Source organism: Protopterus annectens, chromosome 2.part1 (assembly GCF_019279795.1).
Source record: "Protopterus annectens isolate FY-2018-M chromosome 2.part1, PAN1.0, whole genome shotgun sequence".
Taxonomy (NCBI): Eukaryota; Metazoa; Chordata; order Ceratodontiformes; family Protopteridae; genus Protopterus; species Protopterus annectens.
Window position 1 is genome coordinate 941,009,675 of NC_056729.1, and position 23,369 is coordinate 941,033,043.

The following is a 23,369-nucleotide window of genomic DNA, read 5'->3' on the forward strand; positions in this document are numbered from 1 at the left end:
ATATAGTGCATTTGTGTAGGATTCAGCAGTCATACCTCTATTGTCCGTCAGCATGGGTGTCGTGAAGTTTGCCACTTCTGTCTTAAGAAGTGTGAAGTTGGCTTTGGAGAAATTTTTTACGGTGGTTTCCCTAATGGGGGGGTGGGGGAGGGATGTGGATGTCTAGGGTGATTAGCTTGTGGTCGGATCTGACCAACAAGGAACTGACCTCTGGTGTGGAGCACTAGTTGCCCATGTTGGTAATAACCAGGTATAGGATATTGCTGCCCCTGGTGGGGGTATGGATAAGTTGATCCAAGGCATTGGAATTTATCAATTCCAGAAAACGTTGAACACAAGAGTTGGCTCATAAGTAGTTTTCCCAGTTGATGGTGGGGTAGTTGAAATTGCCCATTATTACGGTGTTAGGTTGTACCCTAATATTTTCCAGTGTATCAAGAAATAAGGAGTGGGAATCCTGGGGCATGGTGGGGGATCTGTAGAAAGCTACAATTTGGTTGGGTATAAATCAAATTATTGAAAGGGGTTAGATTAACGGTATTCCGAATAGCTTCATATTTGGAAATTTCATCTTGAATGTCATCCCTGTAATTGGAGCGTAAGAGCGACTGTTGATATTTGATGTTTATCAAGAGCTTGTAGGCATGGGATATCATTTTCTTCCTAAGGGAAAGGGTTTTGATGATTGTGCTAGAGTTATGTCTTGTTCACTCACTTTGGTGTTTGTGAATTTTTATTTTATTAATAAATTAAGTTGTCATAACATGGAGTCATATCTACTTGGGGCCCCAAAAAGTTCTTTAACAGCAGAAAGTTCTTGGAATGGTAAAAATGCCATACCATGGCATTTTTAATTATAGGAAGGCTAGATAGGTCTATCTTTTTATTATTAATTTTTATGTTTGGGTTTAGGTGAATTGGTTGGAGAACAAGAAGTGTATCCTGTAGATTAATAGAATGTAGCAATGCCTGAAAGATATTAATTTTATTTTTTAATGTAGGTAGAATTTTAGATTTGTATTCACTGTCAAGCATTAAATATGGGATAGAGTGAGGGTTTAATCTGAGAGATTGTATAAACTTGCACCAGATTTTGACCCAGATTGGGGTCCATGTATTGACCAATGGTTCATAGTTCGCAATTTGAATTAAACGGCTTGCATTTGTTATATTATAGTAAAGACTAAAGTCAGGGAGGCTCAATCCACCTTTTTATTTTGGAAGTATTAATTTTTTTATGAGAGATTCTGGTTGATTTAGGGAACCAGAGGAATTCGGAGGTGTTGGTTTCCATTTTATTGAAATATTTTGGGGTATATTTAAGTTTATGGAGTTTAGATGAAATAATATCCTGGGGAGAATGTTCATTTTAACAATAGCAGTTTTTGACAGTAAGGATAAATTTATATTTTTCCATCTGGATAGGTCGTTGTTGATTTGTTTCCAGAATCTACTCAAGTTAGCTTTCATTAAATCCTGATGTGAGTGCATAAAGTTTATTCTTAGATATTTGATTGAATATTTAACAGGTATGTCAGACAGGGGAAATAGGATTCCAGGTGTTTACGAGGATTTAATGAGAAAATAGAAGATTTCATGGGGCATTCAGACTAAGTTGTGACAACATTTGCATATATTTACCAGGCCAGGAACATATCCTCAGTAAGACATGCTTTCATTGTCTATGAACCACAGTGCTTCCTCTGCTTGATTGAATTTGACATTCTTTGTGTGTTTCATTAATGTATATACAGTTCCTGTCTGGGATTCAGCATGTCAGGTTCTATTTTTCCAGTTTCATCCTATGTATAGACTACTTTGTACAGCTTCTTACATTATCTCAACTATTTCATTCTGTCATCAACATTGCATTTTTGTCCCTACTACTATAGCTCTTTGTTTCCAATTCCTTGCCATTGGTATTACTACATTTCTTGCATATTTTAAAACAGCAGGAAAACAAAAGGCTTCTGTAAATGAGTAATCTGAGCACAAGGGCACAAACAATCTACAGAGAAACAAAACAAACACCCAGCTCATGAAACAATTGGAAGAACATGACAATACTAATGGTGGAGTGTTAAAACATGCATTTGTAGCTTTTGGACAAATAAAAATAAAACCATCAAATGCATTGTCAGTGCAAATTTAACAGCATATAAGATTTCATACTATGACAGTGCTTCCTCCAGTATATCCACGGTGGTGCAGCGGAAGCGTTGTGCCTCACAGCAAGAGGTTCTCCCATTCGATTCTCGGCTGGAGTGCAGGGAGTTCCTTCTGTGTGGAGTCTGCATGTCCACCCCGTGGTTGCAATGGCGTTCGAAGGACATGCGTAAATGGGCGTACCTTCGTTGAAGGTTGAACGTCGAGCTGGCACTTTGGCATTCGTGAAAATCTACTGCCAATCATTAGCGGACCGGAGTTCCGCTGTAGCGACCCCTAACCGGGAAAAGCCGGAAGACAACAACAGCAACAGTGCTTCCTCCAGTATTTAAAAAGTTTTCTCACATTCTCCAGAGTTTCCTAAACTGTTTGTTTTAGATTTTCAAGAAAATGATACTGCTTTTATAATTAACGAGCAACTGATTAGTAGAAGATGTGTATAATCACTTAAAAAGCTTAATAATTGTTGAATGTGTGTTTAAATGAAATGAGTTTGGTAACTTTTGTTGTTTTACATGTAGTTGCTATCACAGTTGACTTTTGGTTAATCAGAAACCAAGCCTATAGAGATACAGTTTTTGCAAGTGTCTGCTGTACAGTGTAAGTCAGGATCAGAAATAGTCCAGTTTGGGGTACTTCATCCTCTTCAGTTGGGATAAATGAATTATGTCATGACTTATATGATGCATCCTTAATTACATCACATGTCTGTTGGTTTGGTATTAGTTTAGGATACTTCATCCTTTTCATTTGAGTAAAATTGAATTAGTATACCTTGGCTTATATGTTTCCTTAATTACAGATATCTACTTAATTTAACATGAAAACTCAATCCATGCTTTGCAAGTTATGTCTAACCATATAAACAGTGACTGCCATTCACGGAGTTTACTGGCAAGTAAGGAACGGAATTAGATTTCCAGGCCTTTCAACCATATCACTCACACACACACACACACACACACACACACACACACACACACACACACACACACACACACACACACACACACACACACCAAACCCTGCTGCTCAATATTATGGCAGCTGTGTAGCTGTCACTTAGCTCCATGGTAACCTACAAGCATATGTCTCAGTCACTTACACACATGGATGTAAATACTGATTAGACAGGACACACACGTAGTAACAGACTGGATTAGCTCTGATTGCCAAGTCACAAATTCAGATGTAATGCAATGCCAGCTAGTGGTGTGGTAGTACATCTCAGAGGGTTAATAATTTGATTTATTAATTACTTGCTTTCTGCATTCTTAGCTTCAGATATTCAGTCTGAACTTGAGCAGTTATGAATCTGAGCAAGTCATTCAGCCAGACCAGTAATGCTAGGTTGCATCTGATAAGAAGCATTTGTGTCTAGTAGTTACCTGAGTTAACAATCCCATTAAAAAACAACAAAAATAAACTTCAAGACATCATGTACAAACTGTAGCACAGCCACATCAAGATGCAAGTATATAAGCCAGAATGATCTTTGATGAGATGAGCTGTGGTTCCCCCTTGACTCTATCAGGAGTAAAAGTGGGAAGTTGAAAACAAATGAATAAAATATATATATTTGAAATGAAGGACATAGCTTTTTGTGGCAGACTGACATTTTGAGAAAACTTCACAGTTATTACAGAAATCCCATTGGCTTCTTTATAGTATTGCCAAGGTGTTTTCCTCTATCTTTCCCTTACCTGATCGGCTCACTCTATTCTTCCTGCTCTTTTCAGTCCATGAACATGTCCCTGCACAACTCTTCTGCATGTTGCAACCAATGTATCTGCAGGACGTGCTGCCCTTTGGCAGCAGTCGTCGACGCCTCTTCATTCAGCTGCTATGTGGTTTACAACAAATTCTTAGAATTGTGCTGCACACATACATATGATAAAGTAACACGAACAGCTTTGGCAGTTGTCTTTTATAACACCGTTCTGTGGCATTTGGCATCAGCACAGAAATATAAAGAGTTGTCCAAAAGCTAAAGAACAGCAGGTTGCTTTGGCACAAAACATTCTCATTCCAAAAATAAAAATATGGCCTACATCTAAATGCTTTGACATTCTCTCAAAATAGTAATAATAGTAAATTAATAAAAAAAACTTTGCAGGATATAGTCAAGATTTGTAGAATTGCACACCAAAAGAATGTAAGCATCCCAAACACAACCAAACTTAGCCCCAGTGCTCATACACTCTAGACTGTGCATGTTTCTAGACAGCATAACTTTTTCAGTACTGAAAAATATCCCAAACTGACACTGTGAAGCAAAACTCCCATTTAACAAAACAGACATTCTAAAAAATATTAACAAATATGTAATGTGATAATAACCAAGGCATGCACATTTGTAAACTAAATTCTAGCATATCTTACTGCACAAAATAAATATTTTTTAAGAGTGTCCATACTACCCATATATACCTTAAAGTGTGCAGGTTTATATCCCCTTGCAGACCCTAGGCAGCATCAATGCCTAAGTCTACAAAACATAAACACTGACGGAGACAGAATCTCACTAGCCTCACTGAATTTCAGAGTCTTTCAGGCATGTCCCTTGTTAAATCACAAACTTAAAGCTAATAGTACATTTTAGTCCCCAAGATCCTAAAATGCAGGTGCAGGTGTACTTGTCAGACCACTTATAGCATCATCTTCAGACCATGGTTTCTCTAAATCAGTCCCTTCAATTTGGAAATTCCTTCCCTACATCTACTAGACACATTACTATGCTTTCAGCTTTAAACTACACCTCAGTGTTCATTGCTCTAATTTATCTTCCTATAAGTAATTGGTTACCTAACAGGTCGTACCCAGTACTCCTACGCCTTTTCATATGAGACAGCCCTGATAACTCTGTATTGCACACTTTTTGTGGCTTCTGAATTCAGCTATTATAAATATCCAATATGCATTTACGTTCTCATTATAACTAATCATTTTATTGCTCCTTAAATGGTGAGGATACAGGGAGTAGAGTTGGTAAAGGTGGATGAGTTTAAGTACTTGGGATCAACAGTTCAGAGTAATGGTGAGTGTGGAAGAGAGGTGAAGAAGAGAGTACAGGCAGGGTGTAATGGGTGGAGAAGAGTATCAGGAGTGATTTGTGACAGACGGGTACCAATAAGAGTGAAAGAGAAGGTCTACAAGAGGGTAGTGAGACCAGCTATGTTATATGGGTTGGAGACAGTAGCATTGTCGAAAAGGCAGGAGTCAGAGCTGGATGTGGAAGAGTTAAAGATGTTAAGATTTGCACTGGGTGTGACTAGGATGGACAGGATTAGGAATCAGTATATTAGAGTGTCAGCTCAGGTTGGACAGTTGGGAGACAAAGCAAGAGAGGCGAGATTGCGTTGGTTTGGACATGTGCTGAGGAGGGATGCTGGGTATATTGGGAAAAGGATGTTAAGGATGGAGCTGCCAGGTAAGAGGAAAAGAGGAAGGCCTAAGATAAGGTTTATGGATGTGGTGAGAGAGAACATGCAGGTTGTTGGTGTGAAAGAGCATGATGCAGAGGACAGGAAGAAATGGAAACAGATGATCTGCTGTGGCGACCCTAACGGGAACAGCCGAAAGAAGATGATGATGATGATCTCTCTGCCCTGCTTGTGGGTCACTCGTGGCAATAAAGGATCTTTAGAACAGTCAGCCCTACCCAGTTAATTAATTGATCACTAAAGTAATGTATTAGTGTGACACACTTCAGTGGTATTAATATTATTCAGGATGTTCATGACCCAGATCTGTGTGAGAAACTAACAGATTTATAGTTTCCTACATGGACAGTAATATGATACAAGACAAGTTTTTTCCCTTGATACATACAGACAAGTACTGCAGTAATACTGGGCATCTTAGCAGTGCAAGCTGTAGTTAATGCATTTCCCATCACTTCTATGAAGTCATGTGACCCTTTAGTTTGCGAAGGAGTGAGACTAAAGTTCAGGCCCTCCGCAACAAATGTGGGGCTTCCTTGAACTCAAAGACTAAAAGCGGACATGTGGGTTTAAGAGAAACTTGTCATAACCATGCAATAGCCAACCATGCTGCCATTTGTGGCAACCATATGCAACAGCTGGCTTTGTGTTACTTGGCATTTCCCTGCTTATTCAGACTATCCTTTGCACTTGCAGCTCTTGGAATCTAAGGACTCTACTAGTTTTCTATATCTTTGTGTGTGTGTGTGTGTGTGTGTGGGGGGGGGGGGGGGGGCAGCTTCCACTATTCACACCATGATTTGGCTAGCAATGCAAAGATTTAGACTGTCTTAGGTTAATGTCCAGTATTCCTGAAAGTAGATTGCTGAGAAATTCTCTTAACAAGAAATAAATTATAGTAATTTATACAATGCTGTTCTAAATGCAAAAAAACAGTAAGAATATATAATCTGACCCCCTTATTTACTGTATGTAAGACCTCAGTCTTTGAAAGAAATCAAGCAATAGTGCAGAAGGTGCTTTACAGTTAAAGGTATAAGATGTATAAGCTGAATGATTAACATAAAGTGTGTACAAATGCCCCAAAAGACATACAATACACCTTGTGACCTTTCACTGTGAAACATAGCTGTCTGGTAATAAAATGGAGGAGGGGTGGTGGGATGCTGCAATAATGCAACCCTCTCTCTCTCTCTATATATATATATATATATATATATAATATAGATATACACGTGTAATACATATATATATATATATATATATATATATATATATATATATATATGTGTGTGTGTGTGCATGTGTGTGTGTGTGCCTGTGTTTTGTTAAATAGGGTTGCAGAATTTTTTTACACAGTTTTAAAAAAGTAACATAATAACCAGAAATACTTATTTCTTTTTTTCTAACTGACAGTTAAGTATATGATTTCACAGATGGAATTTCCTGACACAGTTCTTGATCTTTCTTCAACACACACACACACACACACACACACACACACACACACACACACACACACACACACACACACACACACACACACACACTACACTTTGAACAAATTTAATAGTCTTTCAGTCTGCAGTGTCAGGTCACTCAGGTCATTTACATGAGCAGGCTATGACAGCTGTCCATTAAAAGAGTAGAGAACCTTGTCAGTGTCAGAAGACAACTGCAGGAAACCAGTCTTACCTTCCCCCACTCCTCTGCAGAAAGAAGGTTTAATTAAAGGTTTTTCTTGAAAGGCACTGCTAAGTTGAAAGGCTGAAAGATGTCTAACTCATTCATGTCTGCCACTTTAGGAGAACCTATTTTTGGAGAGTGTTTCTATATAACTCAAGTGCCTTGAAGTGCGTGGTGTCTTGTGACTGGATAGCGGACTGGAGCTGCCTAGATAGTTGGAGATGCCATAAAGCCTGCTATTTGTTATTATTTTCATTCTTGGATGAAATCAGTAGCAGCAGGGCATCAGTGTTTCTGTGCTATAAAGTGCTACAGAGATTTATCACACACCATTATTTGTATTTCTTACTTTTTAACTCCTGACAAACTGGTATCATAGTAGCTGGGGATGGGAGATTGAAGTGGAAAGCAGCATGCTGTCTAGGTTTGGAAATAGAGCACAGCTGCTCAAAGACCTTTCAGAAGAAAGAAGGTGGAACACCTGCAATAGCTGTAATGCATATAAGGTATATACTAATATAACAACCACCAGGGCCTTTATAAGCATAGCAGCGTAACTCAGTCCAGTTGCATCCCCATGTAACATGTGCACCTAAACTGGAGGGGTATATAAGTTAGGAGAAGTATGTTAGTGAGGGGGGTACTATAAAGTTATGTGGGGGGGGGTAGGTTAGTTAGGGAATGTTTACTGTTGGCATGTATCTATTGGAGGCATAGGGGCCGGACTGGTGGTGAATTTATGATTTCCTATCTTAATGTTAGTTAGGGAATATTTGCCATTAGCCTCTGTTTATAAGAGACATGGGCACCAGCCCCAGGATGATTTATGAATTCCTATTCAATGATCAAGGTTAAGTTTAGATTAGGGATGAACTGTGCTTCGTATGGATGGGGAAGCCTACTCCAGTGTATGGAGATCCTGTGAGACACATATCCATCTCGCCAGTATGTTCTATTTATGTTGTAAGCAAGTTTAAATCCCTGCATCTAGTGTGTCTGGTGCAGTTTGTTTTGTAGATGTGCAAAAGCACCATCAGTGCTGGATCAAAGGATGCCTCTCAACAACCTGTAGGAGTCAAAGTATAGAGACAGGGCTCTAAGGCAGTCTGTTTAGCACAATGTGATAATACCATGGATTCTCTTTGTGAGGAACCTCAGTACGTCTACCAACAGTGGCATATGCCTAGTCAGGTATATGCCGAAAGGGACATTGTACTCAATGATGGGTCTGATAAGTGCTTAGTAGAGTGGCACTAAAACTTCCATGGACCTTGATGCCATAAGCTTACTTATAAGTTGGGCAAAATAGAATGATTTTCTTACCATCTTGGCTACATGCTGATCAAAGCCCAGATTACTGTCTGCATACATTCCCAGATCTCTAACTATTGGGTCAACTCCTAGGGGTGTCTTATCAATGGAGCAATTAGCCTCAGTTGGCATTTTCCCAAAAGAAACTATAATGCTCTTATTTGCATTGTGTGTTATCCATGGCTTTGGCACCAGTCATTTGTCTGTATTAGAACTTCTTGCAGGATGTTGGTATCAATGAGGGGATTTATAATAGCTCCCAATATGGAGTCATCTGTGAACTTGGTGAGCCAGAGGCCCTTAACATTAGCCTTGACCTCTGAGAAGTAGATATTTAAAAGGAGTGGGCCCAGCATGGAGGACTGTGGTACTCCACTGGTGACCTGCCTCTTGGTGGAGGTGGCTCACGAATCCTGAATTATTGGGTCCTCTCAGTGAGGCAGATAACAATCCATTGAGCTATGTATGGATTTATGGCAAGTTCAGTGAATTTGTTTACAATACCTGAGTAGGGTATTCTGTTGAATACCTTAGCCAGATTTTGGTAGGCAGTATGCACCATTTGTCCTTCATCCATTGCCTTGGTTACCATCTCAAAAAAGTCTGCCAGACTGCATAAGCATGACCTGCCCCTGACAAAACTAAACTGGGATGGGTCCAGTGTCTGTAGCTTGCCAATGTCTTTGTTGATCATCTCCATGATAATTTGTTCTATGGCTTTGCATGCAAGACTAGTTAGACTGATATGTCTGTAGTTTCTGTGGGGGTCCATTCATGGTCCACCCTTGTGAAAGGGGATAACCGTTGCTGCCCTCCATTCTCTTATTGTGTAGCTTGTTTTGAGGCTATAATTAAAAAGTGACTCAAGTGGTCCTGATAGGTCATATTTCAGGCTGTTTAGGAGAAAACCAGGGATATTGTTGGCCTCATTGAGGCTGTGTTTTTTGGCCTTAGCAAGTGCTGCCATAACCTGCTCCCTGATAATAGCTGAGGGAGTGGATATGCTGGTAGGAATTTCCCACAGGGTGGCAGGGAGAAGTGGGTGGGAGATATCTGAGATGAATTTTTCAGTCATCAGGTTTGCTATTTCACTCTGCTCAGTAAAGGTGGTGCCATTTAAGGTTTTTAACCTAGCTGTAGAAGGTCTTGTGGTTGTCTTCAGCCTGAGAGCCTATCTTGACCTCATAACTGGCCTTGTTAGATTCAAGGAGTCCTCGTATTTTCCTGTTTAGTTTATTTAGTGAGCCTTCTGATTATGAGAGGTGCTCTTTCTAATGTTGGCCATAACTTTTTTCCTTTTGTTATATATCCTTTTAAGATTGAGTCCACCAGTATGGTTTGTGTTTGGGTTTGTTTTAGGCTTACTTCTGGAAGGCAGATCAGTCTCTATGCAACCATGTATGCAAAGTGTTTCTGTGAACAGTTCTGCGTAGACTGTTTTGAAATAGGGGTTAGGCAGGGCATTGAATTTTAACAATCTGTCACTTAATAGGATGTAGTTTGCTATAGAATAGTTCCTAACTGTAAAATGTTTTTCTGGGTTTTCTGTGTTGATTTTTTTTATTTTGAATGAGATAGCTTTGTGATGAGATCTCATTAGTGAGGATGTGACAAGGGGGGGATGTATGGGTGCGGCTCTCTTCTATATTGGTGAGGACTTGGTCCAGTGTGTTTAAACCTCTGGTTGGAGAGCGCACTAACTGATCAAACGCATTTGTGTTAATAAAGTCCAGGAAATGTTTTGCCTGCAAGTTGGAGGCAGTGTATGTTTCCCAGTCTATAGAGGGGTAGTTAAGGTCTCCCATGAATAGAGTGGTTGGTTGGATTGAGAGTGCCTGCAGTAGATCTGTATAAGAGTTGTGGAATTATTTTGACATAAATGATGACCTATAGCTAGATAAGCTATGGTAAGGGACTCTATCTAGGGAGATTTGCACAAGGATGAACTCCAAAGTATCATCCTGTTTAATCAACCTTGGGGTATATTTGGTGCTAATGCAGATTGAGACACCTCCAACTTTAGTCCCTGTCTGTGCAGATGATGGTCTAAATGCATGAAAAGCTCTGTAGCCTTGCACTGCCAGAGCACTTTTTGTGGCTTTAAACCATGTTTTGGTAATGGCACAGATGTCTATATTTTCCAGAATGAGGATAATTTGTAGGATGTAGAGTTTCTTGTTAAGGCTCCTAGCACTGAGCAGTAACACATTAGGGTCCTTTGAATTTTGTTTGCTATGTCAGTAGGTTTGTCACCTTGCCATTACTTTAAAAAGTCTCTAAGGTGGTGGATAAAGGTTCAGCCAAAATCTGGATGTCTATAGAGGATAGGTGCAGGCCATCTTTGGCAAAGTGATGTGGTCTGTTGTCCATGTCATCCCAGATATTGAATCCCCCTGGACTGACACCAGAAACTAAGCCAGTTGTGAAAGTCAATCATTGTTTTGCTCATAATGTGACATCATCCTTGGTGAAGGTAGAATGCTGCTCAATGCAAGGCACAGACAGGTCCATAATGTCTCTGTACATCTAAGGTCATTTACACCCACATAAACTATGATACTTGTACCTGAGGTGCAAAGACTTGAATGCATGTGTGACTTGTTGGATCCTGGCTCCAGATAAGCACCTGACTGTAATTTTCCACTTGTCCACTCTGGTGAGTGGGGCATATGTGTGTGGTATAATGGAGTCTCCTATAACAAGTGGCCTTTGTAAATTATTTGCTTGCCTTATGGGCTTTCTTTTTATGGGTCCATTGGGGCTAGTCATATTTGTGGTGCTAGGTGTTGCTTTTATGTGTGCTTTATAGATCACTGAGGATAAGCATTGCCATTTGCAGGCTTAGGAGGTCTCTGAGGTTTGGGGAGATTGCTTTTTAGTGCCCGAGCATAAGTCTATGTGTGTGGTGAATGCAATGTGAGTGTTCTTCTTCACAAACATATTTGTAAATGAGATTTTTGCGTCAAAGGAAGTTGTGTATGTACATCTCTCACATTCTCTGTTAGTCTTTTTAAGGATTAAAAGGTTGTCTGTGTACATGAGACAATAGCTACATAGTCTCAGAATGCACATATCTACCACGCTGGCTATGGAGACATTTGGAAATTGAATATCCATGTTGCCCCGACCTGTATTACTTTGGGCTAATAGGATTTAATGACTAGGTTTTACAAAGGTCTCCTAGAGTGGTCTCTAAGGTTAGGGACAAGAGTTGAATAGTGTTAGAATATGGCATTAGTACCATCTAAAGAGCAAGCTAGCTGCTCTGAGCTTAACTACATGTAAGGCTTCAATAAGTTACAGGTTAAAGTCCTAGTACTAGTTTTATAAGTAAACTTACTTGACCAGGTGCTTGCATCTCTACAGGACACTACTAACTACTGCTGCATGGTGAGTAGCACCACACAAATGAGCTTAATTAATAGAAGCAGAAAAGAGAGTTAACTATAACCCCTGAGCCCTCTGTCCAGTAATATGACCATACTTTCAGCCTCTCTGGAGTGTTACCCAGCTCAGATAGACCAGGCAATCAATCACCTTCTGCCACAAGATGGATGACCCTAGTCCTGTTTATGTAAAATCACAGCAAGAAGGAGGACCCTTGAGTGCAATGCAACAACAAACAACTTATTCCCCAGCTAAATCACCCCTCTACAAGGCCCTCTGGACAATAAAATGACTACACTTTGAGCCCTCTGAAGTGCTCACAAACTCAGATAGACTAGGCAGACACCAACAGCAAATAACTTATTCCCTAGCTACATCGCCCCTCTATAAAGCGTTTACAAGACAAAAAAGTTCAAGTACCAATCAGTAAGGAGAAAAGGCAATTTGTAGCAGAAACACACTTTAAATGCTTGGAAAATTGCAAAATGCAAACATTGATCATGTAAACAATGAAAAAGAAGTGCAAGTTTGGCAACTTATCTTTGCCTGGATGACACTGCAGTCACTATAAACACTTACTGAAGCACAGGCAAATTACCAAGGATCTGAGCTTTGTGGAAATGCGCCCTACTGTGGTGTCCGTGAAGAGGTGGGATGAGTGCCAGTGCACCATTTATAAGGCTGCAGTACAATAGTGCCCACAGTTGTCCGAATACATGAAGGGCATCAGAAAATAAAATACTCCTGGTGCCAGGCATTATTATACGATGATTACCCACTCTTCCTTCCTTCCTTCCTTCCTTCCTTCCTTCCTTCCTTCCTTCCTTCCTTCCTTCCTTCCTTCCTTCCTTCCTTCCTTCCTTCCTTCCTTCCTTTCATTATCTGTGTCATGACTTACACAAAGAACTTAAGCAATAAGGATACAGGACCATTGTACCAATGTACCAAATGCACCAAATGTACATGCACAGAAATTCCTGGATTTTGTAAACACAGACTCCCTGGACCAGATACCATACTGGATCTGGTCCTCATTAATATGGGGGGAGTGCTGCACATTCCCTTACTGTAATACCTTCCCTGGTAAGGTCAGGCCACAAAATGGTCTCCTTTGGAGTAAAAATGAAACTTGGACCCCCAGCTAAACCTGGAATATTCATGAACTATTCTAATACTAACCTCCTGCTATTAAGTGAGAACCTGGCAAAATCTCAAGGCCCCATAAACCCTGACAACACTGATGCCTATGCAGAACTGTTCACAGAAACCCTGTACAAGCATGTACAGAACTAACTCAAAAAACAAGCCATCCTAGTGCAATCACAAAATCAATAGGCTGTATAACAGGAGGAAGAAAATCATGGCAAAATTAGGAGGTACAGAACTTAGGAGGATAAAATCACTCTCATCAAACTAAACAAACAATTCAATGGACAAATAAAGTCTATCAAAGCCAACTTTCAGGTAAATTTGGTCTCCCAGGCCAAGGACAACCACAAAGCATTATTCAGCTATGTCTGCAACCTCAAAGGCAATTCACAATTGTGTGCAGAGCTCATTGTAAATGGAGCCACCTCTACTGAGCCAGAAGGCATAGCAAACCTCCTGGTTGATAAATTCAGCTTTAACTTTACCCCTCTCTCCCCCTCAACCTTCCCTCAGAAAATATCATCAAATATAATTCCCCCTACTATCACTAGGGAACAGGTCATTAATGCTCTGTGTGAGAACAAGAACACTGCATCAATGGGCCCGGACAATATCCTAGGATTCCTTCTAAATAGCATGAAACATGACCTATCAGGGCCTCTGGAATTACTATTTAACTGTAGCCTCCAACCAGGTTTCGTGCCTCACGAATGGAGAAAGGCAACAATCAACCCTTTGCACAAAGGTGGGCCATCTACAGACCCTGAAAACTACAGCTCCATAAGTCTCACTAGTTTCATATGTAAAGCCATGGAGATAATTATCATGGAGATGATCAATAGAGATATAGTAAACCTCTAGAGACTGGACCCAACCCTGTTTGGTTTTGTCAAGGGCAGATCATGCCTACTCAACCTGGTGAACTTCTTTTTGAAGGTCACCAAAGCAATGGATGAGGTCAAAATCATTCACACTGCCTACTTTGACATGGCCAAGATATTTGACAAAATACCCCACTAGGGCATTGTTGACAAACTGAAGAAGTTAGGTACAAACCTATATGTCACCCAGTGGATACACAGACATGACCCAGGAAGTTAGAAATGGGAGTCCACCTCTACGAAGTGTCCAGTCACAAGTGGAGTCCTTCAAGGATCAGTCCTTGGACAACTCCTTTTTGGCATTTACTTCTCAGAAGTCAAGGCCAATGTTAGTGGTCTCTGGCAGACTAAATTTGCAGATGATTGCAAATTAGGCAATGTCATTGAATCTTACATTGACATAAATGTTCTCCAGGAGGGGCTGACAAACAACCCATTCTAAAGAATTAAACCTTGCCTGTGATATAAATAGGACCTGCTGAAGAGATAGGTATGTATCCCAGAGACTACACTATCAGTGGAACAGGCTCCCCATCCATGTGAATGCAGAGTTCCTCCATTATCCAATTCAAGTACAACTTGGACAGTTGGATGGGAAAGCGGAAATTCATCCCTGGTTTGGCACCTATGTCTCTAATGGACGCAAGTAACCTGAAAATGGTTCATCTCCCAGGCCCATGCTTAACACTTCTCAAGGGTATCAGAACTTGTCAGAGATTTAGGATACATCACTAGGCTTAAAAAGGCCCTTGTGGTCGTTAGCCTAGTAAACACCTATGAACTTATGAGCCATTGTTACTGACCAAGAAGTGTCCCTAAGAAGAAAGGTATATAAAATTGTTCTGCATAAAGACTTGAACCTGTTGGCATCCATGCCTCAAACACATAATAATTCAGTTATGGCGAGAGATTCATAGCCCCCCTTATTTACTGCGTTGGGACTGGGAGCTCAAATGCTTTTAACAGGAGGATTAAGGAGATCTTATGTGTTGTCTGGTGGAGGAGGAGGAGCCGAGCTGGTCTTTCATGGAGGGTTGGTGAGTACTAAGAAATGAAATGGGAGTGCTGTTTGTGACATAGCAAAACAACTTTTATCTTAGCAATAATAATATACTAACTATGGCAAGAACTGAATTCACTGAATATGTTTGAGGGCTGTATTCCCTCATTACTGGGTTTGTCCAGGTGTTTTGTGCTAAGTTGGACACACTATGGGTACTGAGAATTTCGATAAATGATAGCCATTTTTTTAGTCTTCCCTTCACAAAACTACAAAGTGATTTAGCATAGTGGTATGTTGGTATGTTTTTCACAGTGAGTTTGGCAGTAAATGTGGCAGTAAAATGTATGATTTTAACATTGCATTCTATCCAAGCAATGTTTTTCCTGTTTTAATGTTTGTTTGTTTCTTTTTTTTGTTGTTTGACCCACCCACTTAATTTGATTTTTCCAGATTTCTTGTGCTTGTAGATTGAGAAAGGTACAAAGAGATGCATTAAGAGAAGACTGACTGAGAAGAGAGAGAAGTTTAGTGCTGATTATAGAATCAGCAAAGAGTGTGCTCAACTTGCTAAAAATAGCACAAACTGTTGGTAATGCTTTTAAGTTGTTGGTCTGTATTGAAAGTTAATACACTGGCTATGAGCCTGTTATCAGTTTGCAGGCCATTTCCTAGTGTTATCAATTTGCCATATTGTTCAATTTGCAAGATTATATTATTATTATTTTATTAATTTAGGCATTTTAGGCATCAGGGCATCATTTACCATTCAGACCATAGTCAAGAAATTGAAGTCAGGAAATATAAAAGCAATTACTTTTATAGTTAGCTTTATTTTACTACTTATTATAAGTTATTTATTTTTACTACTTCAGTTGACTTTTATATATTTGGATATAACTGATGATGGTAAGTTTTTGAGGGCGGAACTAGAAATTTTCATTCCCTGAATTTTTTGTTCTCTATTTTGGTGTTTAAATGAAAATGTTCATGTTAATAGGAAAAGGAAGGTGAGCATTTGTTCCATATGCAGTTTTTATTATTTAAAAGCAGCCTGTATTAAATTTTTTTAATTAAACGGGTAAAATGTATTTTTCTTTGAATGTGTGGTTAATGTTGTTTTTCTGAATGTGTTCAATTTTAGGCAGAGAAGTTTTAATTCCAAGTTTTAATAGCAAGAAAATTTAGTGTTTGTGCTGTGTTGCAAATCATCATGCTTGGCTGGAGAGGGGGGTAGCAGTTTGAGAGCTGTCAGTACAAATTTGAAAATCCTAGCTACACCCCTGCCCTTATATACCTACTGCGTGTTGGCATAATGGTTAAGGTGCTTACCTCAAAAGCACATCATACAGTGGGTGATTCTCACTTTTGAAGGGAAATTGGCTAGGTTTAAAATAATCTGCAAGGGCAGCTAGACTAGTACTTACCTCTGAATATACATGAAGTTATAAATAACCAACTGTCTAACATTACATTCATGTGCAGTCAATTCTGTTCTGCTACAGTCTGCATTCTTTGTAGTCAATATTCATACCTCTGGGCGTGACTGCTATTTGCCTTTGTCTAGTTCTTTGCAGTCTGTTCAAAAGGGGTAAATATACATTGAAACTAAAAGGCCATGTCATCTAGTGTCAGGGATGGATTTAACAGCCAGTATTCACAGATATCTGTTTAAAATACCCTACTAAGCATTTAAGTTCATCTGATATGCAGGACTGGATTGTTATACTTTGGCAGAGTATGGCTTTACACCCCGTCGTGATAGTATGAGATCATAATTATTATATTTGCAGTCTGATAATCAAATAGACATACTTTTGTTTTTGGTGAACCATGCTGAGTGCTATAAATAAACTGCATAGTGCAGATGTTCCAGGGCGTTGGAAAATTATCATTCTTATCTAGTAAATAGCAAAGTAGATTTTTATTTCATATAATAACAAGAGCAGTAGAATAGACTAGTGCACTGTGTTACAAAATATGCACTGTTTGTTGTTCCATGTGAAATGTTGTGTTGTACAGCTGGCAACACATTTCTTTACTGGTCTTCCCTTTCTGGGCTCTGTTAGATCAGACAAAACAGCATTCAACTGTAGCAATCTGAAGGGTGTAAATGGACAAGAAAGAGATAAGGCCTTCTATTCCATTCATGACTAAAAGAAGTCCACATTGGGGGAAGTGATAATAAATGTAAATTCTCAAAGGAAAGGCAGGATAGGAAAGCAATGGTGTATGCAAGGAATGGGTTTAAGCGATAGTTACTACAAGAAGCAGATAAAGAGAAATTGAGTGAACAACTTGTAATGGTAAACGGGAGAAGACCTTGCCAAAATAGTGGCTTAACAGATAAGGGAGAGGATGGCAATGAACAGCTGGTATATAAGTACTATTTATTGATTTCTGGACTACAAAGAAAAATAATGAGCAAGAGCTGAAGGGACTGAGAAGATCAATTTATAAAGGAAGATTTCGGTCCCTCTGAAGTGGGTGGGAGGATTTCAGCATCAGTGGTGAAGATGAGCAGGAATGAGAGAAGTACTAGTGTGAAGCCTGACCATCAAACAATGTAGTTCACAAGTGATACATACAAAAACGCTGGTGTGAGATTATAGTGGTGGCAAACCAAACTAGAGTAAACTGGGAAAACAGGTACATAGCCTGGGAGAATTGAAATCAACAAATTGGTCAAATAGAGTTTGGCACAAAGTTGTGAATATCCTATGAAAAGCAGCAGAATAAGGCCTGGAAAAGAAAGGCAACACAAGAAGAGGGAAAAGACATGCGTAAGTTAAGGAAGAGTTGAGAAACACAAGTCAAAGTAGTAGGCCACAGCAAGGATGGAAAGAGAACTGATAAAAGAATAATGAATGCAAAGGGAGGATTTTTAGGTACACAGGAGGATGAAGGAAGACAGGAACAAAGGTGATTTTTTTGATTGGATAATTGGGCTGGTTTCTGTTTCTCTGCCTTTAATAGCCAGTGTTTTAAATCAGATATACTTGTTTTCTCGAGCTGTTGTAAGCTGCAGAGAGAATGGCCTACTGTCCAGCTGTGACATTTGAAAAAGATAAGTGTTTATTTTCAATTGTCTTCTGCACTTGTGTTTTAATACATATCTCTATAATCTGAACAACTGTTTTTAATCTCCTTTTTGTTGTGTGATAGAGCTGAGTATTTTTTGCAGTTGTGCCCCTTTCAGCTTGCAGTGAAATCTTGTCTAGAAAGGGCTAGCTGTTTTATTTGTGGCAGGAAGTAAATCAGACTGGTTTAATCTAGCTAAGGACATTCCTGCAAAACTGTTTTTGTTTGGATAATTGGACTGGTTCTGTTTCTCTGCCTTTACTAGCCAGTTTTTTAAATCAGATATACTTGTTTTCTCAAGCTGTTGTAAGCTGCAGAGAGACTGGCCTACTGCACTGCTGTGATATTTGAAAAAAGATAAGTGTTTATTTTCAATTGTCTCCTGCACTTGTGCTTTAATACAGATCTCTGTAATCTGTACAATTGTTTTTTCCCACCCATCCTCACAGTTGTTATTGTGGTTTTATGTATTGGTGCCTTTGAGTTGCCCACCTCTGGTTTAAAGTTGATACTGGACACTCGCCCCAGTGACATTAAATCAGCTTATTCTACTATTTATAGTGAGAACTTAGCAAAGGCCCACCCCTTTAGCTTCTGAACCTTGAATTATCTGTTTTCTGTCTTTTCACTTTCTACTATATTAAAAAAAAAGGTTTCTCTTTCAAGTTCATGTTGGTGTTTGCCATATTTATTACTGATTGATGGTAGCATCACTAAATTGATGCCACTATTCTACTGAATTGCTGCTTTATTAGTGCTGTCTGTTACTGTTGTGATTTGTGAGCTATTGTTTCAAAGCAATCTACTGATTAACTATATTTCATTGCTATCTACTGCAATTCATTACTGTTTAACTGCATTTTACTGAATTTCATTGCTGTTTAACTGTATTTTTTTCATACTATAAGTGCTAGTCTTTTAAGTTAACTGTTTTTCTAAAAAAAAAAAAAAAAAAAAAAAGTGCTGGGCTTGTTTTCCGTTTTTTCTGTTGCTTGAGTAGTCTAGATACAGATTTGCAGTATCCAGAACTGTTTTGTATGTTTCTGAGTTCCCCAGACCCTTCTGTGTTAGAGGGAAGCCTTCCAGATTATCGGTGAGAGTGGTAAGCACTAGGTAGCCTATCTACCACAAGAGGAGTGGTTTACAGCTCTGAAATTGTAGTTTTATTGGCCGTTTTGGCAGTTTTTTCTATCCCTTTCAACTTTCTCTTCTCTCTTGCACTTTAATTAGCTTATTCACCAGCACTTCATCAGGCTTTTTGTACCAACTATTGTAGCACGCAAGTGCTATCAGCACTAGACGTCCTATAAGGAAACAGCTCCAGTGCTTAGTAATGATGACCATCCCTCCTGGCATGTCTAACGGTCATTTTCCTGGGCTTTCTCCTATTAACCTGGTGAGCTTAGGCATTCTGAGGCAGTGTAGCAACTGTCTCATGTACACAGACAACCCTCTCCTCTTACCTCCCAACACTCAGACTTGCGAGAGATGCACCTATATCCCCAAATCGGAAGCCATGCACTCTCCAGCCAAGAGGAAAAGGTCAACACCTGCTCCACAACACATAGAACACATATCCAGAACACCCACCATCACAGCACTCACATAAAAACACAAACCCCACACCCACCTTCTCAGAGGCTGTCAACAGAAATCTACCCAAACAGCAGAGACCTCCAAGGCAGAAATGCTCTTGACCACCACAACACAGCACAAACCACAAGACACATAGCTCACCTACACAGTGTGCCCCTCAACCTAAGCCCCTAAGGCAAAATAGCTTGTCCAATAATCATAGGTGACTCAGTAGTGAGGCACACTGATGTCCCACTCACTAGGTTGAATAAGGAGAAGGTAACAACTGTCTATCAGGTGCCAGAGTCCGACACATAACACATGCACCCAGGTCACTCCACAACAAGTATAAGTATGACTCTATCGTTGTCCATGTGGATGTGAATGACCTGAGACGCACCTCCCTGGACTACATGAAAAGAGACATGGTGGAGTGCTCAAATTATGTGGCCCAGACAGGTATGACCCTAGCCCTGAGCAGCATCCTACCATCGCCCAGAATTATACCACAGTACAAACAAAAATGATCAACTTCACCAATTGGCTAAGTTTCTGGTGTCATTCTATGGGTATCCAGTATCTGTCTGCTTGGGATGACATGACTGACAGATTTCAATGCTTTGCCAGAGATGGCCTGCATCTGTTACCCCTGGCTAAGGCTCTTGCTACCCCTATAGTGCCTTTTTTAGGCTGCGTTCCAAAGACCAAATTACCACCACAACAGCTATAAATAAATGCAATTTGAGGGTCATGCTGCTGAATGCTAGAAGTCTAAATCTCAAGATGCACTCGCTCAAAGCACTCCTCAAAATGTAGAGCATTGACATTTGTGCTGTAACGGAGACCTGGTCTAATGCAGCAGAAAGTACCTCTGCGCTACCAGGCTACAACACATTCCACACCTTTTGGCCCCAGAACATGGACCGAAGCTCCAAAGGCAATAGTGTCTCCATATTCATAAATGATATGCACACCTTCAGACTAATAGCTCAGCATAATGCATCTGAGATACTCCAGATACAACTAACATTAGGTAAGACTGCAATTCAGGTCATAGCCTACTAAAGGTCCACAACCATGTCCTAAGCCTCTCACTCCACACTCCTAAGCACCCTGGAAACTATTAGGATCCAACCCAACACTTTCATACTAGGCGACTTCAACTACCCCTCTATCAGCTGGGAAAAGTACTCATGCACCAATGCACTAGCCCAATGCTTCCTGGAATTCATCAATTCCAGTGCCCTGGACCAGTTTTTTCTTACCCACACTAGATGAAGCAACATCCTTGACCTAGTTATTACTAACATGGGCAACTGTTGCTCTATACCAATAGTCAATTCCTCCCTGGTTAGATCCGACCACAAACTAATCACCATGGAACTCCACATATCACCCACATCCCCCACAAAGGTATCCACCATGAAAAACTTCTCCAAAGCTGACTTTGGACTCCTAAAAACAGAGGTGGCTAACTTCCCGGCACCCATGCCAATGAAAAATAGATGCATGACTGCCGAATCATACACCAATACACTGTGCGAACACGCACATAAATGCATGGAACTAGCCATACCCAACAGAACCAAGATGCTCTCCTCCAAAAAAAGGAAGCCAGTCTGGTGGTCACCTACCATTAATAAACTCTACAACAGAAGTAAGAAACTGATGCTGGAAAAATTCCCTTATTCGACTCAACAAAAAGTTGAGATCCCTCATCAAAACCTCCAAAGCCAGCTATGAAGGCAGAATTGCAACAGACACTAAAAACAACCACAAAGCCTTCTATAGTTATATCAAGGATCTCCGTGGCAATACCCAGATTTGCTCTGAGTTACTGCACAATGGTACCTCCTATACTGAGCCAACAGATATTCCTAACACACTGCACTGACTGACAGATTCAGTGCCAGCTTTACCCCCCCCCCGAAAGACCAATTTCAGTACCGGAAGAATGCCAAGCGCCCAACATTACTGCAGCACAGGTTAAAGCTGCATTGTCTAAGGCCAAGAATACAGTTTTCATGGGATCTGACAATATCCCTGGCTGTGTTCTACATGAATTACAAAGTGAACTGGCACCACATCTGTGTGCTCTGTTCACTCACAGCCTCACCTCAGGCTTTGTCCCTACTGAATGGCGCACTGCTACAGTCATCCCTCTCCATAAAGGAGGAGCGACTACAGACCCTGGAAATTATCGCCCCATTAGCCTGCTGAGTCTGATATATAAGGCTATGGAGCGCATCATCATGGACCTAATTAACAAGGATATAGGGAATCTCCAAACTCTGGATCCCATGCAATTTGGTTTTGTGAAAGGTAGATCATGCCTACTCAACCTGGCTGACTTCTTTAAGTCAGTCACCAGAGCAGTGGATGAAGGTAAGGCAGTTCATACAGCCTACCTCGATCTGGCCAAGGCCTTTGATACCATTCCTCACTCAGGAATCATTGATAAACTCAGCAAGCTAGGCATCAACCTCTATATCGTTAGGTGAGTTGCAAATTGGCTCACAGATAGAACCCACAGTGTGAAAATAGTGGACTCCAAGTCAGACTGCCGACCAGTCATGAGTAGAGTCCCACAGGGATTGGTCCTGGGTCCTCTCCTGTTTGGCATCTACTTCTCAGAAGTCCAGGCCAAGTGATGCAGACATCCTACAGAAAGGCCTCACTGAGACCAATGACTGGTGTCGAAACCATGGCCTTAAGCATAATGCCAAAAAATGCATTGTCATCCCCTTTAGGAAAAAATCAGTTCCCACTAATTACCACATTGATGGAAGTCCACTGAACACTGAAGGTGTTATAAGAGATCTGGGGACACATGTTGACAGCAACCTCTCCTTCAACCACCACATTGCCATTGTGGTCAGAAAGTCCTTCTATGTGACACATCTCATTACCAAGGGTTTTGCATCCAGGAAGAAAGAGGTCATCATTTCTCTCTACGCTTCCCTCATTAAACCAATCATAGAGTATAATGCCCCATTTGGCATGTACCTCACTAGACACCTGCAACAGTTGGAGAGGCCACAAAAGTATCTCACGAAGAGGATCCTAGGCCTTAAACACATGTCCTACATGGACACAGTCAAAAAACTTCAGCTATTCTCTGTCTCATATCGTCTACTAAGAGGCGATCTCTGTTTGACTTACAAAGCCAGGTCTGACCCAGCTCTGTTAGTAATGCTACATCTAAAGAAACCCCAATCCCTCCGCACCACATGCTCCAGAAATCTCAACCTCATTACCACAATCAGCAGAATATGCTGGAGGGACAGGTTCATAACCCATAGACTACCCATACTCTGGAATAGACTTCCCATATATGTCAAGTAGAGCACCTCACTAGCCCTCTTCAAGCGAAATCTTGATGAGTGGATGGGTAATAGAAAGTTCACCCCGAGCATCACTCCAGTGGCTGTACTTGATAGAGGCACTGGCAACTAACGACGGGCAGCAAAATGCCAGGGCACTTCTATGGGCTAGGCTTGTAAAGGCCCCAGGGCCATTAGCCTAGTACACACCTATGAACCTATGAACAATCTAATGGAGAAAAGTAAAGATTTCCAAGAGAAAAACATGTAAGCAGTGATTTCAAATACATTATTTTCCTCTGTCTCCAGTAAAGAGATGGGCCAGAGTTCTTATATGTGAAGGAAGAAGGGGACAAAAGTGGAATAA